The 17,666-nt window shown below is 41.3% G+C and overlaps 1 protein-coding gene across 2 annotated transcripts in view; it reads left to right on the plus strand.

Moving 5' to 3' along the window:
• LOC140373026 (protein Largen-like) overlaps window positions 1-16,952 on the plus strand; it is a 30,150-nt gene extending 13,198 nt beyond the window's left edge. The window contains exon 3 of one of the 2 annotated variants that reach the window (XM_072459852.1): window positions 16,823-16,952. The gene's annotated coding sequence lies outside the window, so the exon portion shown is untranslated. Of the gene's footprint in view, window positions 1-16,800 lie in introns of both variants that reach the window. The other variant, XM_072459851.1, reaches the window with a different exon arrangement.
• The last annotated feature ends 714 nt before the right edge of the window (window positions 16,953-17,666 follow it).

Consider the following 17,666-nt stretch of genomic DNA (forward strand, 5'->3'; position numbering starts at 1 on the left):
TTTTATTTATGTTATTTTCAATTTTAAAACGGATGAAAAACTGTCTGACACAAATGACCTCCAGCTTGTGCCTCGTGAGCCCTCTGATATATGGTGGAAAGTAACAAGTCATTTACTATTTTAAAAGGTGTTTTTATATGACGATAATTGAAGATAATTTGACACTGCATTTTTTTGCATCGTTACACACAAGAAGAGTTGGTGTGTGTGTGGGCGGCCTGATGGTCGAGTGGTGCTCTGACTACACTCTCACCTCATCATTCGGCCCTGCGGTGAGACATGTTTCCTCTGGGTACTTCATATTCTACCCTTCTAAATCATGTGAGTCTGGTGTGTAGTCACAGGCTAAACTTTTGAGCTATGTCTTATCAGAAACAGCTCCATAAAGAACATTTTTGGGGTTGCTCATCATCACAAATAATAGTTTTTTATGACAGCGCAATGATTTTGAGATGGTCCTGTTTTATCAGCCTCTTTCTCCCCAAAGAGCGCGTTGATGCTGTCATGTTTGGATTAACCTTTGAATATAGAATTTTCACATTTGACCAGAGCGTCTTGACTCTTGTTCAAAAGCTGTTTGTGTTGGGATCATTATTGCTCCTCCCCTCTCGTGTTTGCCTCCGTTTGGTGTAGGAGCAGTTTGCAGACGAGCCTCTAACTCCCGCAGCGCTTTGTTGAAGCTACATATTCTACATATCTAGTTCCAGTATTACAGATCGATTTTTGATTAAAGGTGGAATGGACGATTTTTTGGCGCCAAATCTGTGTCTCATTTCCTCGTGGCGTGGACGGCCGATTAGTCCTGTCACGTATCAATCATAAAACGCACCTACTGCTCACCTGCAGCCGCGTGTGGCTCGTCCCCCGAGAGCAGCACGTTTCCCTCTGTCTAAGCGCATTGATCTATCATAATATAGTTCCCTCAGTGTACGGGACAAAATTAAGACAGAGAAAGACAGTTCGAGCTGACTCAGAAGAGACGGAAATCTACGGGAGACGAGAGATGAGATGCGATCTGTCGAGCTAATAAACAAACGCACGTGTAGCCGCGATGCTTTTCTCTGCGTCTGCACGGGGGAGTGTGCATGCGCACTTCCGCTTGAGTTCTCAAATCGGCAAAAAATCGACCATTATGCCTTTAAGTTCTCCTCTGCATTTGAGATGCTTTAGAACCCTAGATAGAATTGTACCAGCAGAAAACACAAGACATTTCAAAACAGCAGGGAGCTTTATCGACAAAACTTAAAATTACTGTATTTTCCGGATTATAAATCGCACTTTTTTATAGCTTGGCAGGGGTGCGATTTATACTACGAAGCGATTTATATGTGAAATTATTCGTTATTTTCACACTGGCAACTGCATTTCACATGACAACCTCAAGAGGGCGCAAGAAGAAGCAGAATCTGCACTTCCTCTACCTCTGGAGTTTGTGGAGTTGTTTAGAAGTGACACAGAGGAAGAAGAATTTAATGGATTTAGTGATTTGGGGTAAAACTGATGCTTTGGTAAACTTGTTAGCATGTTCTTTATGCTATAGTTATCTGAATAACTGTTAATATGTTACGTTAACATACCAGACACTTACCACAGTTCTGTCTGTGCGTCATGTAGCTGAAGGTGTTAGCGTTAGCATACGTACACCTATTCACCATGTTCTCTAATCTGTTATTATTTTAAATTACATTTCAAGATGAAATGCCTGTTCTTGGTCTTGCATTTTATCAAATACATTTAACTTAAAAATGCGACTTATACTCCAGTGCGACTTATATGTGTTATTTTCTTCTCTATTATTCATTTTTTGGCTGATGCGACATATAGCAATTTATAGTCCGGAAAATACGGTATCAGTCCTGCCCATATAAGCGGTCAACTTAACTCTCAAAAACCTCTCGACAGTTTCCTACCAATAAACCGAGATTAAATTTAAACATGTTTTGCTCAAGTCTGCATTTACCATCAGCTGTTTCATGCGGAGTGGCAGGGATGGCGAAGGCGGCGTGCCCCGGAGATGGATGGAGATAGTAGCTGCTTTATTGTAGCCGTGCCCTTAATTAGCAGAGTAAGACCCAGGGAGAGAGTGGCCCGGCAGGCTTTGTACCGACAGTCGCTTTGACGAATCTCACAAGGGCTGCTGCTTCTGCAAAACAACACTGAGTTTTAAAAAAAGCACCATAAGTGAAGATATGGAGGGATTGACGGCATGCAAAAGGTTAACTGTGTGGGCAAACAAGAGTTATAAATATCTGTTCAATGGATTGTGTACATTACTAAGAGTACATTGTGTGGAGAGATTATGCTGAACTTCCACCATAACTACTTTATGTATGCATATCCGACTATAACTTTAAATGTACTTAAATTATTGTATAAAGTGTCATCATTTTTTGCAGTTACCAGTGCCCAAAGGAGGAATAAACACACGGTGTACACAACAACAACAACAACAACAACAACAACAATAACAATAACAACAACAACAACAACAACAACAATATGCCCATGACACTTATGGTAGTTTCCCGACATTTGCTGGATGTTTTGGCTCAGTTTTTTGACCTTAGTCGTACTTTGATAACTAAAGTATATTTTTATGGTGTGGACTGCTAAAGGCTAGAGTACCCGATTCTGAGTACCTCTATGTGGTGCGCCGGTGTTTCTTTAGTCATCATTACTCTGTTTACTACTATATTGCCAGTATTAAATGTCTCTTGTTTTTAAAAATGATCCTAGAAACATTATTAGCAGGTGAAAATGTACTTCTAAGAACATTTCATATTCAAATACTCCACCAACAACGTGCCCCCAGGAGTCCCCGTACCCCTGATTGGGAAACACTGCTGTAGGCATGCTGGTGTTTTCTTCTCCTGGACGTTGTGGTTTGTTGTCCACACCTCTCCGCTCATGAACAGCGTGTGCCGGTGTTGTACTACTGCTATCCATAATTAGGGACTCCAGACCAATTAGAAAAAGTAATTGGAGCAAAGCTCACGTATTTATTTCAGTAATCCGTGATGTGGAGTAATTATATTTCCGCTCTGTAGTGCCATGGGTGGAGTGAAGAACACGGATTTGATTTGTTTTTTTTCTTTCACAGTCCATTCTAAAAGTAGGTTGTTTGTTACAAACACATGGTTTAAAAATAAAGCTATCACTCAATTCAAAGCTATTATTCAGGTTAATTTGTTTAAACTTGTTTCACTTTGGGAACTTCAAAGTAAAAATAAGATAATATGATCTGATTGTACTTAATTATTTTATTCATCTTTACGTTTTGCAGTTAACCCTTTGGAACCTTGCTCAAAATCTGCTCCTGAAGTGACACTGATGGGTGGTAAAATGCAGAGCACAAATTAAAATGAACAATACTTTCCATATTTCTGTTCGGCTTGACAAAGCTTTGCACTTTCCGGACAGATACTTACGGGAGCCTGTCTGAATATCTAGTTCAGGCTGTTCTTTCATTTTCATGGCACTGAATGTGGGTCTTATTGCCATGGTAAAACAAGGCTATACTCACTACAGAATCTGAGTTGTGGATATTACCGTATTTTCGGGACTATGAGTCACACCAGCCAAAAATGCATATTAGAGAAGAACAAAACATATATAAGTCGCACTGGAGTATAAGTCGCATTTTTTGGGGAAATGTATTTGATAAAATCCCAGACCAAGAACAGACGTTTCATCTTGAAATGTAATTTAAAATGATAACAGATTAATAGGTGTACGTATGCTAACGCTAACACCTTCAGCTACATGAGGCACAGACAGAACTGTGGTAAGTGTCTGGTATGTTAACGTAACATATTAACAGTTATTCAGATAACTATAGCATAAAGAACATGCTAACAAGTTTACCAAAGCATCAGTTTGACCCCAAATCACTAATTCCATTGAATTCTTCTTCCTCTGTGTCACTTCTAAACAACTCCACAAACTCCAGAGGAAGAGGAAGTGCTGATTCTTATTCTGCATCGCTTAGAGCCTAGAGCGCCCTCTTGTGGTTGTTAGTGTGAAAATAATCAACATGTGAAATGCCAACCGAGTCGCACCCCGGCCAAACTATGAAAAAAGGTGCGATTTATAATCCGGAAAATACGGTGTAAATATAGTTTTTGCGTATGCTTTTCAGATGTGGAGCAGTGTACTCAACAGACAACAAACGCCAAGTTGTATCTTAGGCCCCCATTTCTGTTCAATGTGAGTTTTTCTGAAGTTAGAGAGAGAGAGATTTAAGCCAGTCCGTCACCTGAAGAAGACATATTCACTCCAAAAAACATTTGTCGCCCAAACCACAGTTGATGTATTTCATGCAAGCATATCTATGGCAAAATTATCTGATTATGAGGGAATTAAAACGTCCTACCGTGAACATTTTATATTCAAATTCATTAAAAAATTTTGAAATCTGAAATCAGTCCATGTACGCCCTGGTACCCCTGCTTGGGAAACACTGTTCTCCACACTCCTAAATGCGTGAGCAGCACATGCAGCAGTGGGAGGAGCAGTGTCCATCTGAGCTGCAGCGCTCCGTGCTTGAAGGCTGGAGAGCGGGAGGAGGTGGATCTGCAGCGCCTCCACCGTGAGTCAGAACTGAGTCAACTCCACTGACCTACTCCCCACATCTCTATCTCTCCGCTCTGCTTTCTCCTCTCTCTCTCTCTCTCTCTCTCTCTCTCTCTCTCTCTCTCTCTCTCTCTCTCTCTCTCATAGCTTCTCTCTCTCCCTCTGTCTTCTCCACGTCTCAGTTTTTCTCCTCTCCTCTCTCTGTTTTTTCTTTCTTCTTCAATGTATCTCCTCTCTTCTATTCTCTCTTTCCTCCCCCTCTCCATCTCTTCTCCTCTCGTTCTCTTCTCTCCTGTCTTCTTTATTTGCTCCCATCTATCTTCTCTTCTATGACTACTCTTCTCCTCTCTCTCCTCTCTCTGCGCCCTCTCTCTCTCTCTCTGTGTGTCTTTCTCTCTCCCTCAGTTTTCTCCAAGTCTCAGTTTTTCTCTTCTCCTCTCTCTGTGTTTTCTTTCTTCAATTTATCTCCTCTCTTCTCTCTTTCCTCCCCCTCTCCATCTCGTCTCCTCTCTATCTCTTTCTCTTCTCTTCTGTCTTCTTTCTTGGTTCTCTGTATCTTCTCTTCTATGTCTACTCTTCTCTCTCTCTTCTCCCTTCTCTTTTTGCTACCTCTCCTCTCTTTCCATTCTCTTTCCTTCTTCACTCTCCACTCCCCCTCTCTTTCAGATCCCGGTCTCTTTCTTACTCTCCTATATTTTTCTTGATAAGTAAAAGCTGCGTTTCCTTTTTGAGATACGTTGAAATGGATAGATCGCCCGCAGTCGTCCTGTTATCCCAGCATGCACCACCAGGTTCCACACAGGCAGGGATGGTGGCGCTTTGTAAAGATTGCATCATTTGAACTGTCAATTTCAGTGAACGTTATATGTGCGGGGTTTTATAATAAAGTGCATTCATCAGAAACATCTCCAGGGACACGTTTTATTCGATATTAGAAGACTTGTGTCAGGCGAGAATCTTTCATGTTTAATCTCATTAATGTTTAAGATGTATTGTAATTGACATTTAAAGGACGTATGACAGGTTTGTACGATTTTCAAATTTTGACTTTATTTGGGTTATTTATACCTGTTGTACATAAATTATAGTTTTACACCAATCAAGTAGGTATTTGTGGAGAAAACGTTGAAAAGTCTGTAGAAAATTACAGGAAGTTACATTCAATTCAATTCAATTTATTTTTGTAACGCCCAAGATCACAACAACAGTTGCCTCTGAGAGCGACAGGGAAAAATGAATCAACAATGTCTGTGGTGGCGAGGGACAATGTCCCAGAGTCCTCTGTCCTTAGACCCTCCTTCTCTGCCAGGAAAAACTACAAAAAACCTCCTTGGGAAAAAAGTAGAAACCTGGAGGAGTTCCAGAGTGAAGGAGAGATCTGACTCCATCAGACAGACGTGAGGGAGACAGTGGAGCTGGAGCCACTCAGGAGGAGAACCAGTTCTTCAGGAGGAGAACCAGTTCTTCAGGAGGAGAACCAGATCGTCAGGAGGAGAACCAGATCTTTCAGGCAGATGAAGGACCGTCCATACGGGGTAGAGACCGCTTCACCAGGAGAGTTGCATCTGGGTCCACAGGTCCTCGGGAGTGAGAAGAAGAAAAAGAAAAGGCAATGAACAGTTTGCAAGTGGAATTAAATATTAAATATTGTTTGATAGAATAAGTAGTCAGAAGCAGAAGATAGTGCTCAAGCTGCCATACTTCTCCCAACATAGTTGCTCCTAGGGCAGTGTAGCTGAAACTGTAGGTTTTATATTTATGTTCCTAACTGGCCTGACCATAAGCCATTTCAAAGAGGAACGTTTTAAGCCTGGTCTTAAATGAAGAGACTGTGTGTCTTTAACATGGACAGGACCTGATTCCGTAACACAGGAGATTGGGAGCTAAACGCTTGATACTACTACTACTGTGCTTTTAGAGACTCTTGGGACCTCCAGAAGGCCAGCATTTTGAGAGAGAGCTCTGTTTGGATGATATGGTACTATAGCATCTTTGAGGTAGGATGGGGCACATCACATCACACTAGGGACACTCATTCCAGTCAAGGTTTATACAGAATTTGACCCTTTAAACATTAATTCAACTAAACAAAATCGCTTTCATATATTTGTATTTGTCAACTAAAAAGATTGTGACATAAAATGAGTTTTTGCCAGGGTGTGCTGTGTAATTTCCTACTGTGATGTTATCAATTACAAACAGGAAGTGAAATTATAAACCTAAAATATGTGCTATTCATTGATACAATTCTGAATATATTTATCTTAACTGCATTTAAGTTCAATGAGTGTTCTGAAAAGTCAGAGGCACTTTAATGTCAAAGATAAACTCCAAACATTCATTGGGTGCATGAGCTCTATTTACTACAGTCCTCATGAACATACTCAGATAAATCATTCAGCCTCTGTCCTTCACCCTTCTCTCCATCCTTTCTGTCACATTCATCTCTCTCTCCCTAGTCTTTCTTGCTTTCTTTATTTCCTTCCTCTCTCCCCCCCTCCCCACTCTCTCTACCTCCACTTTCTCCTTTCTATAATTGTGCTCTAATCTCTCCTGTCCCTTTCTCCTCCCTCTCCTCCTTCACTAAGCTCCTCTTCTCACATACAAGTGCACAGAGCGGCGCAGGTGGGTGGGGTGCCTGTTGGAAGCGCCCTTTGTAGGACTAATCATGTTCCCCTGTTGACCTTCACCATGCGCGCCCTCTACACCGCTCGGATCATTCCCTTCGCTCGGATGATATTTCAAAACGACTCCCACGCCATGTGTATTACAAGGTACAAAGGGTGGCTATTTTCAGCATTTAGATGATACGTTGTGTCAAATGTTTCGTAATGAGTGCTTGACGTTTCGCTTTCACTTGTTGCGCTTTACTAGATTTAAAACATGACCACACTATTAGGACTAAACATTAAGTCTCAACCTTTTTTTCTTGACTTATTATTTCTTTGGTGGTCGTGAACGGGGACGATGACCAACAGTGGAAAGTAATGAAGTACAAATGTCAAAATAAAATAAAGTTATCTTGTTTTTTTTTTAACTTGAGTACATTTTACAGTGGATACCGTATTTCCCACACTATAGGGCGCATTGGATTATAGGCAATGGTCTATTTTCGATCATTTTTCATGTATAAGGCGCACTGGACTATAAGGCTCAGCAAGCGAAACAAAACGTGTCCCACGAAAAATCGCTTCGAGGTCAGTAAGCACAACCAGAATTAAAGCCGCAAGCGGCATCCAACGGCCCTCGCGGGCTGCCGGCCTCCCGACTCTGCTCTCTGCATTTTACAGAGATGGCGCTAACGCAATTGTCTAAGAACTAAGACAGCGACACATTGGACATGTACAATGCTGTGCTTAACCAGTGCAAATGAACACAAATGTCGGTCAAATGTGCAGCTCCAGCGCACAGAGACCGTGACACTTGGAATAAAAATATGGATAACTTTTGATGCTCCGCTTGTGTAGATTATTTTCCCAAAATATGAGCTTGATCGAGCTATTGCCCACAGAGGAGTTCATTAAAGTGTGAAGCGTAAATGTGAACATTTCAAGGATTTGGCGTTTTTCCCATTTGTGACATATATTTGCGGCTCTACCGCAGAGAGACCCTAGTACTTGAAATCAAAATATGGATAACTTTTGATGCCCCGTTTGTGTAGATGATTTTCCCCAAATATGAGTTTGATCGAGCTATCGCCCTGGGAGGAGTTTGTTAAAGTGTGAAGCGTAAAAATGTGGTCATTTTAGAGATTTCGCTGTTTTCCCATTTGTGACATATATTTGCGGGTCCGCCACACAGAGACCGTAGCATTTAGAATCAAAATATGGATACCTTTTGATGCCCCGCTTGTGTAGATGATTTTTCCCAAATATGAGTTTGATCGGACAATCGCCCTAGGAGGAGTTTGTTAAAGTGTGAAGCGTAAAAATGTGGTGATTTGAGCGATTTTGCGAGTTTCCCATAAGGATAACATGGGATGTTTCTGTCATCGCTACGGTTACGCCGTACAAAATATGACTTTGGCTCTCATACTTGTATGATCAGGATGGCAAATTAGAATTTTGTGCAAAATATCATGTCACTTGGGAAAACTCTATTGTTTATAGGCCACTCTGAAGGCCAAATAGTCAGAATTCTGGGAAACGTTTGCGGCTCCGTCGCACAGAGACCGTAAAAGCTATCCTTAAAATTTGGATAACTTTAGATGCACCACTTGTCTAGAGGACGTACACCGATTTTGAGGTTGGTTGGACAAAACGCACTAGGAGGAGTGTAAAACATAAAAATGTAGTAATTTGAGAGATTTAGCGGTTTTCCCATAGGGATAACATGGGAGGTTTCTGTCATCGCTACGACTACGGCGTAAAAATGTAGGCATTTTTGTGATTGGCTTTTGTGATCGGGACGGCAAAATAGAATTTTGGGTAAAGTTTAGACAATTTTGGTAAAACTAATTTTTGACCTTCAATGTTAATTTAAAGGTCACTCTGTAGGGGGCGCTATCGCGCCCATTTCAATTTTGTCAGCCTAAACTGGTCCAAACTAGAAAGTTTAACAACTGATTCAAATTTGGTCCTAATCGGACTGGTTTTGATCAAATGGGAGCAATTTTTAGATGTGCAATATTCCAAAATAAGTTGTCAAACTTTGCGGCTGCGCCGCACACAGACCGTAAAAGGTATCTCAAAAAATTGGATAACTTTAGATGCCCCACTTGTCCAGAGGACGTACGCCGATTTTGAAGTCGGTGGGCAAAACGCCCTAGGAGGAGTTTGTCAAAGTTTGACGTAAACAAAATGGCTAACTCAGCTTGTTTTCATTTTCAAAGGAAGATGGCGGCCATAGGGTAAGTCTGGGGGCGTGGCCACAGTAATTTTTTTTTTTTTGTCCTCACGAGAGGAATGCGTGTCCCGAATTTCGTAGCTCTACGCCAAAGTTGACCTCGGGGCGTCTCCCATAGGCGCAATGTATTTTGACTTTTGTCGGTGGCGCTGTCGCGCCATTTTTTAACGAAAAAAAAAATGGCCCAGAAAAAATCAAATTTTTCGCCGATTCTGAATTTTGGGCAAAGTTTGGTGAGTTTTTGAGCATGTTCAGGGGGTCAAATTAGAGCTCAAAAAGCAGAAGAACAAGAAAAATAATAATAATATTTTTAACAAAAACAATATAGCCGTTTCCACTATAACAACAAATTATACATCGTTTGAAAGCTCTAAGCCTTCCCGATGCCGCCATGGGGTGGAATCATCATTACGAGCGCTTACGCGCTCGTCACTCCCTATTCCGTCGGGATGCCCCGCCCACTCCCCATAGACTTCCATTGATTTGAGCAGATACAAGCATGGCCCATGCCTGCGGCATGGATTCTCGCGTACGGGACGATGCCAGGAGGGTTTTTGGAGGAATGCAGCGCTGTCATAGCAGAGTAAGTATGCATGATCCATGCCTTCGGCATGGGCTAGTTCACTGTACTTGCCAGGGGCGACGGGGTACCAAACATGCGGGCTGCTCCCGCATGTTTGGTCAGACAGAGCAATAGGCCCTCCGCCCTGCTGGGGCTCAGGCCTAATTAATCCATATACAGTATAAGGCGCACTGTCGTTTTTGGAGAAAATTAAAGGCTTTTAAGTGCGCCTTATAGTGCGGAAAATACGGTACTTTTAAAATAACAGCTTTGTTCACTACATGTTGGAGCAGGTAACTGTACTTTCTGCTCTGCTACGTTTTTGGAAAGGACTGAAAATTCAAAAGTACTTTATCCTTTTAGCATGTTCATGGTGACCTTCTGCCATGAGGTTTTGACTTCAGTTCTTGGCTTTGAGCAAGCACACATGTTTAAAATGAAACATTGAGAAATTGACAAAAAAATCAAGCTCATTGCCTTTCAGTCTTTGAAAGTGATCAAAAATCTGCACGTTAGACTTTTTACACTAAACGCAAAGTTGATTTTTACATGTGATACTTTGACATTGACTTGAGTAAATCTTTTGCTCCTGTATCTGCACTTTTACTTAAGTAACATGATTGAGAACCACTGACGATGACAACTAGGAAAAATGCATAAAACATCCAAGTCTACAAAGAAACTGTCTTGTTCCTCATGTTTGTGGGTTTTCCAGGTGCTTTTGACTCTTTTTCTGCTTTATTTAGGATAAGATAAGATAAGATAAGATAAGATATTCCTTTATTGTCCCACATGGGGAACATTTTATCGTAGCTGTGAGAACATTTGTCCTGCGTTTGACCTATCCTTCAATGCAGCCGGCAAAACGTGTCGCAGTGCTGTGCTTAAAGGACACATATCCAGGATGATAGGGAAAGCCACCCAGATACAGGGAGAACACACAACAGACACACGCAATTTGGCCCAGACGCTCTTGTTGTGAACGTACAAACCAACCAAAGTATTCACATTCATAACCGCTCTGTCATCAAGCTTTATTCACAGATTTGAGTCTTTTTTTATTGCATGTCCCTGCGAGACAGCTATTCATCATTACACTTTAAACACAATTGCTCTCGTAACGCATCTTGAGCTGAACTGTCCCGTTTTCAGCCTAACAAGTGCCCAATGAGGAATCGCACCTTAAAAACGTGTCAGAGTAAGAGTCACGTTTTGGCAGTGAATATTAATTACCGTTGTTTCTGCGTCTTTGATTGTCTCCTGCCAAATAACAAGCTTGTTGGTTTGCGCGGTGCTCATGCATGATTTATTTTGATTTGTACCTCAATCAGCCAATCATCTCACGATCATCTCTGTTAAATATGGAAATGTTAAATATGGAGCACTGAACGAAATGAAAAGCAAATCATTGTGTTATCGCACGCCAAAACACATCACATCAGATCCAAAGTTCATCTGAATACTAAGCAGCCATGACACACACTGGCAAACACTGGAGTCGAGTGTTTTGAGATGAAATTAGTTTGGACTCATCTTGGTCATCGTTGTCTATGACTCATAAAGTCATAGAGTGAGAAAGTGAGTAGGCAAGTGTGTTATTTTGTCCAAATTTATTGACATTTAATGTGTCAGGTTTCCTGTTAAAATCCACAGGCCTATTTACGGAAGTTCAAGTGATGATTTATGGTGAGATGAACAGCTCTGGGGGCAGATATCAAAGAGTAACTGTGAATCAACTCCAAAGAAACAGTCTGGTGTTAACAACAGCTTTTGAGATTTTTCACAAAAATGACTGATTGATTCTAGATCAAATGCAAGCATGTTTATACATGTTATGCACATGTTCTGACAAGCACTTCTCATGATTGTTAATTGTATCTGACCTGTTTCGATCCTGGGTTTGATTCCCAAGTGGCGCTGAGCCTTTTGGAGTGGAGTTTGCATGTTCTTCCTGTGTCTGTGTAGGTTTCCTCCGGGTGCTCCGGTTTCCCCCACCACAGCTTACCCAGGGACCACAACCTGGTACTACACATCTCTCCTGTTAAGGTTAATGTATATTGTGCAGAGTTCCTCAAATGAATAAATGAACTAAATAAAGTAGCTCTCCATAGAGCTCCTGCTCCCGTGTGACTAAGTTAGTTGAGGACAGGGAAGAAACTGCAGTAATGTACGACAGTTTGCCTGGAATGTAGCTTCTGCAGTTTTTCTTTTTCATTGAACTTATCTGGTTAAATAAAAGCCTCACCTGACACGAGTGTCCTCCTGAAGAGAATAGATCGATAGATTGTCAGGTGCTTTACCTCTATCTGTAGAGGCGATCTGGATACGTGTCGTGTTGTGATTCACATTCATTATATTACGATACAGAATATCCCGATACTTTCTGGGATGATTCACTTTCCACCTTCTAATATCATTAAAATGTCTGCACATATAACGTTTACTGATACTGACAATTAAAATGATAAAATAGTTTTGTACTCTTAATGTGAAGCTGTTGTACATGACGGAGGCTAATAAGAACTCAGACAACAGTCAATTAACAGTCAATTATGCAAACACTGTTTTTGAAAAGCATTTGTGACACTTTTCCTCTTCAAACCTCTCTCTCTCTCTCCCTCTCCCTCTCTCTCTCCTCTCTCTCTCTCTCTCTCTCTCTCTCTCCCTCTCTCTCTCTCTCTCTCTCTCTCTCTCTCTCTCTCTCTCTCTCTCTCTCTCCTCCCTCCCTCTCTCTCTCTCTCTCTCTCTCTCTCTCCTCTCTCTCTCTCTCTCTCTCTCTCTCTCTCTCTTAATAGATTCATAATTAATAGAATCGGCAACACACAATCTTAATAAAGAGTATATGACTTGTTATGAGACGATGGTTGAATCAGTCCCAAATGAAAACATAAATCAATGGAGAAATACATGTGTAGCTCAATAATTGTGAGGCTTGATTCAGTTTAGATGAAGAAATTCACTTCTCTCATCAATCTGGAGCGTTGTAAATCTTGTTCAGTTGTTATTGATCAATATTGTGATTTAAAATGTAAAAAAATACAAAATACCAGTCAAATTGTTAACTATAGCAGCAGCATAATATATGAATAATATGACTTCTTTAAGTAATCGTGGTTATGTGCTCATTCTGTCTGTGAAAAATGTAATTAGCCATTAAACTGTGGCGAGAACAAGCTTTCAAACGAGGTAAAACACAATGTAGGTCCTTTTGTCGTATCCGCCATACAAGAAAGAACAAAAACTAATGTTCAGTCCTTTCATTATGTGCGATCTGTTCACTTTAAAGCCTTTAACCGCTGCATGTGTGAAGGTAAAGCCAAAGGTACTGTTTAAATGCCTCCATGTGTGAGAAGATGTCAAAGGGCGTGAGAAGCCCAGAAAGCGTTGGTGAAGCAAACTTAATCAGGAGATTTCATGCTTCTTTGGAGACATTGAAAGCATCAGCTGCACCTTTCTGAGGAGAGTAAACAAGCCGCTGGACCCAGGTGCTGTTCACACTTTTATGAACTTGTTCCAGAAATTACCAGAAAACACAAGACATCAGCATCATTTTTGGAGCATTGTTTGATTTGGAATACTTTATTTTCATATAGCACCTTTTCAAGAGGTTCAAAACACATGAATAATTGCATTATTCACTCACTCGACGCTTCATGGTGGAAAGCATTCTCTCTGACCACCACCGCGACGGATGTACTGCAATTTCACAATATTTGCATATTTACAACAGATAATTAAATCAGGACAGGTTAATATGACACAACACAAAAATAGCACCAGTGAAAGAAGGAAAGACACTTCTTCAAAGTGCTGCACACAACAGGACACAAAACAGATACAGACATAAGAGAAAAGAGTGCAAATAAAATCCATTCAGTCACATGCGCAGCTAAACAAGCTTTTCTTTTAGCTTAGAGTTGAACATTGTCAGAGTAGAACCTGTCTCACATCTTCAGGAAGAATGTTCCAGATTTTAGCTGCATAAAACTGAAACGCAGATTCCCCATGTTTAGTCCTGACTCTGGCACCAGCAGGAGGCTGGTCCATGTTTAGTCCTGACTCTGGCACCAGCAGGAGGCCGGTCCATGTTTAGTCCTGACTCTGGCACCAGCAGGAGGCTGGTCCATGTTTAGTCCTGACTCTGGCACCAGCAGGAGGCCGGCCCATGTTTAGTCCTGACTCTGGCACCAGCAGGAGGCCGGCCCATGTTTAGTCCTGACTCTGGCACCAGCAGGAGGCTGGTCCATGTTTAGTCCTGACTCTGGCACCAGCAGGAGGACGGTCCTTGTTTAGTCCTGACTCTGGCACCAGCAGGAGGCCGGTCCATGTTTAGTCCTGACTCTGGACACCAGCAGGAGGACGGTCCATGTTTAGTCCTGACTCTGGACACCAGCAGGAGGACGGTCCATGTTTAGTCCTGACTCTGGCACCAGCAGGAGGCCGGTCCATGTTTAGTCCTGACTCTGGACACCAGCAGGAGGCCGGTCCATGTTTAGTCCTGACTCTGGGCACCAGCAGGAGGCCGGTCCATGTTTAGTCCTGACTCTGGGCACCAGCAGGAGGCCGGTCCATGTTTAGTCCTGACTCTGGGCACCAGCAGGAGGCCGGTCCATGTTTAGTCCTGACTCTGGCACCAGCAGGAGGCCGGTCCTTTAGGTCCTCACAGTCCGAGATGGTTCATATGGCACTAACATGTCAGAGATGTACTTTGGTGCTAGGCCATGGAGAGACTTGTACACAAGCAGAGCTGCTTTAAAGTCTCTTCTCTGAGCCACAGGGGGCAGTGCAGAGACCTGAGAACAGGACTAATGTGATCATACTTCCTGGTTCTAGTCAGGACCCGAGCAGCAGCGTTCTGGATGTACTGCAGCTGTTTTACAGCTCGTTTGGAGAGACCAGTGAGCGGCCGTTACAGTAGTCTAATCTACTGGAGACAAACGCATGAACAAGTCTCTCTAAATCTGGTTTAGACACTTTTGATTTTGGCAATGTTTTTTAGATGGTAAAAAGCTGCTGATGTTATAGATTTGACGTGGCTGTTGAAGAGTTATGAAAAAAGTGAACAAAGAAAAAGATAGTAATGGCAATCAAAACAAAAAATATCCTAAGAATAGAAATAATAGTCTTAATAATAAAACCCACATTCAAGAGAAAGACAGAAGGCTTATTTTATTTGGAGCTGTAGTGTGAAATGGGGGGAGAGAGGAAAGAGACATTAGCACGCCGTCATAGAATGGAGGCAAACCCATCACGACATACTGTATGTACAACACCTTAAACTGGATTTGAACCGCTGACCTTTGAGTCCAACCTCTGAGCCACTGTAGCTATGGTGACCTGTTCCTCTTTTGTTTGTCCTGCATAGCCATTTAGGCCTTGGTCCCTTGTCCCACTTATTTAGAGTACATTTTCTTGTTCGTTTTTTGTATGTTTTATATATGTTTTATATAATGTGATACATCCATATATTTTTTTCCATTTTACCGATGTCAATTATAATTTAAGTCCAGTCCTTGATTATTGGTGCCGTTTGTGTCGTGCATTTTTGGTGATGTCATTCTTCACTCCAAAGGTTTCCATTCAGTTTGAGGCCCAAATGCACGGTTCTGAAGTCAAGTGGAACCGTGATGTCAAAAATGGTCTGCAGTGCTTTGTTAATCTCCTTGTTAAAGTCCGATATTTAGGGACAATAGAACAGTCCCAGAACACGTGATAATGATGGTCCACCTGGTATTTCCCTGTGCAAAGTGCGCACTTTGACATGGTGTTACAAAATGAGAATGTCCCACTTTTTCATTAGTGAGATTTACTTACAAAACATGATCAAAGTAATATTTATTGCTAAAAAAAAACCTAACTTTGCTGCCTTTTGAGTTGTACAAGGTAATAATAAAGTAATAAAAACAAAAACATGTGTGTAATATCACTTAATATCGATAGACATACCGTATTTCCCGCATTTTAAGGCGCACTTAAAAGGCTTGGATTAATTCTGGTTGTGCGTACTGACCTCGAAGCGGTTTTGTGTGGTACACGTTTTGTTTCGCTTAATGCGCCTTATGTTTGACAAATGATCAAAAATAGACCATTCATGACAGAGCGCCTCATAATCTAGTGCGCCTTATAGTGCAGAAAATACGGTAATTTCATCATATCCGTCCCGTGTCACTCCAACACCGCAACACTCATCCCTCCTACAATTTGTGGCAGTTGTCAAAAGTATTGAAAATCTGATACTAATCCGATACTGATCCGATACTAATCCATACTAAAACTAGTATTGAAACTAAATACTCATTTGTGCTCGTATTGATGCTTTAAAAATATCTTTAACCAGACAACATGACATTTCCTGAACCGCTTTAGAACAATCTTGAGCTTTATCAAAAATAGAAAAGAATTACGATTATTTAGTGAAAATGTCAAAATGTCTAAAACCTTGACTTACAACTGAGCATTCTTAATTCTCATTGTGGTATTTAAATCGGTATCGAGAATCGAGTATATTTGAAAGGAGCGTTTTGTGTCGTTATAATTGTAGCATCGTGATCATTGTTGAAAGTCAGTTATTGTATGTTGATGGATTGTGTATCGCACCAAATTGTGAGTTATATTTAGAGTCGGGGCCTTTTCACGACGGTTCAACGTGTAAATCTGGAGCGAGGAAAGCGCGCAGACGCTCCACCTTTATTAACTGACTTTGCGTTCGGGTGACTGAGCGGGCTTTGATCCCGCCAGTGCGTTCTCCTTCCGTGCGTTCAGGGTAACGTGTGCGCGCTTTGTGTCGTCAGCTTTTTAACGCTGTTCCTTTTCTTTTGCAGGGCCCACAGAGATGCACAGCAGCAGAAGAAGAAGAAGAAGAAGAAGACATGCTTTGACTACTGATCCGTCTGCATTTGGGGAAAGAGCCGAGTCTGAGATTCAAACAAATTATTTTCCTCTCTTTCTTTTGTACTGAAGACTATTACGAGGCAGGCAAACCATGCAGGTATACAGTGCAGATGAGAGCGTGCAGTGGGAGGTACATGTGGGTATTAGACATGGCATTATTGATATGAAGATAAGACAAGAGAATCTTTATTTGTGCCACAATATTTCAATGTTGCAACGTAAAGTTCAAGAACAGCAGGAAAACAGAGATATCCAATGCACCTTTAAATAAGGCCCACTTTGTTTTATCGAACCAGTAAAGAAAGAAAGGCTTTGAGTTGAAACTACATTAAAACAAATCCACATTCCAGACACACTGTACTTTTGAAATACCGTATTTTCCGCACTATAAGGCACGCTGGATTATAAGGCGCATTTAGCGAAACAAAACGTGTACCACACAAAATCGCTTCGAGGTCAATAAGCACAACGAAAATTAATCCATAAATAAGGCGCACCGGATTATAAGGCACACTGTGGTTTTTTCACTTCTAAATGCGCCTTATAGTGAGGAAAATACGGTAATCATTTCACTGATCAAACAGAAGAAAATGCTTCTTTTATGTATTAGCAATTTGGATGGTGGAGAGAGTAGAATAAATTGACTATAAATGAAAAATATTGGTATAAATAAGTTGTTAAAAATATTTTCTAGAAGTATTCAAAGTATTATGACAATTGGCTCACTTTTGAAAAGGCACTGCACAGAAAAGCCACGTCAAATATGGACAAAGAATGACATCAGAAAAGTGTGTGC

This window comes from Eucyclogobius newberryi, unplaced genomic scaffold (genome assembly GCF_026437365.1).
Source record: "Eucyclogobius newberryi isolate DKJ021-1_F unplaced genomic scaffold, fEucNew1.0.hap1 SCAF_282, whole genome shotgun sequence".
In the NCBI taxonomy this organism is placed as follows: Eukaryota; Metazoa; Chordata; class Actinopteri; order Gobiiformes; family Gobiidae; genus Eucyclogobius; species Eucyclogobius newberryi.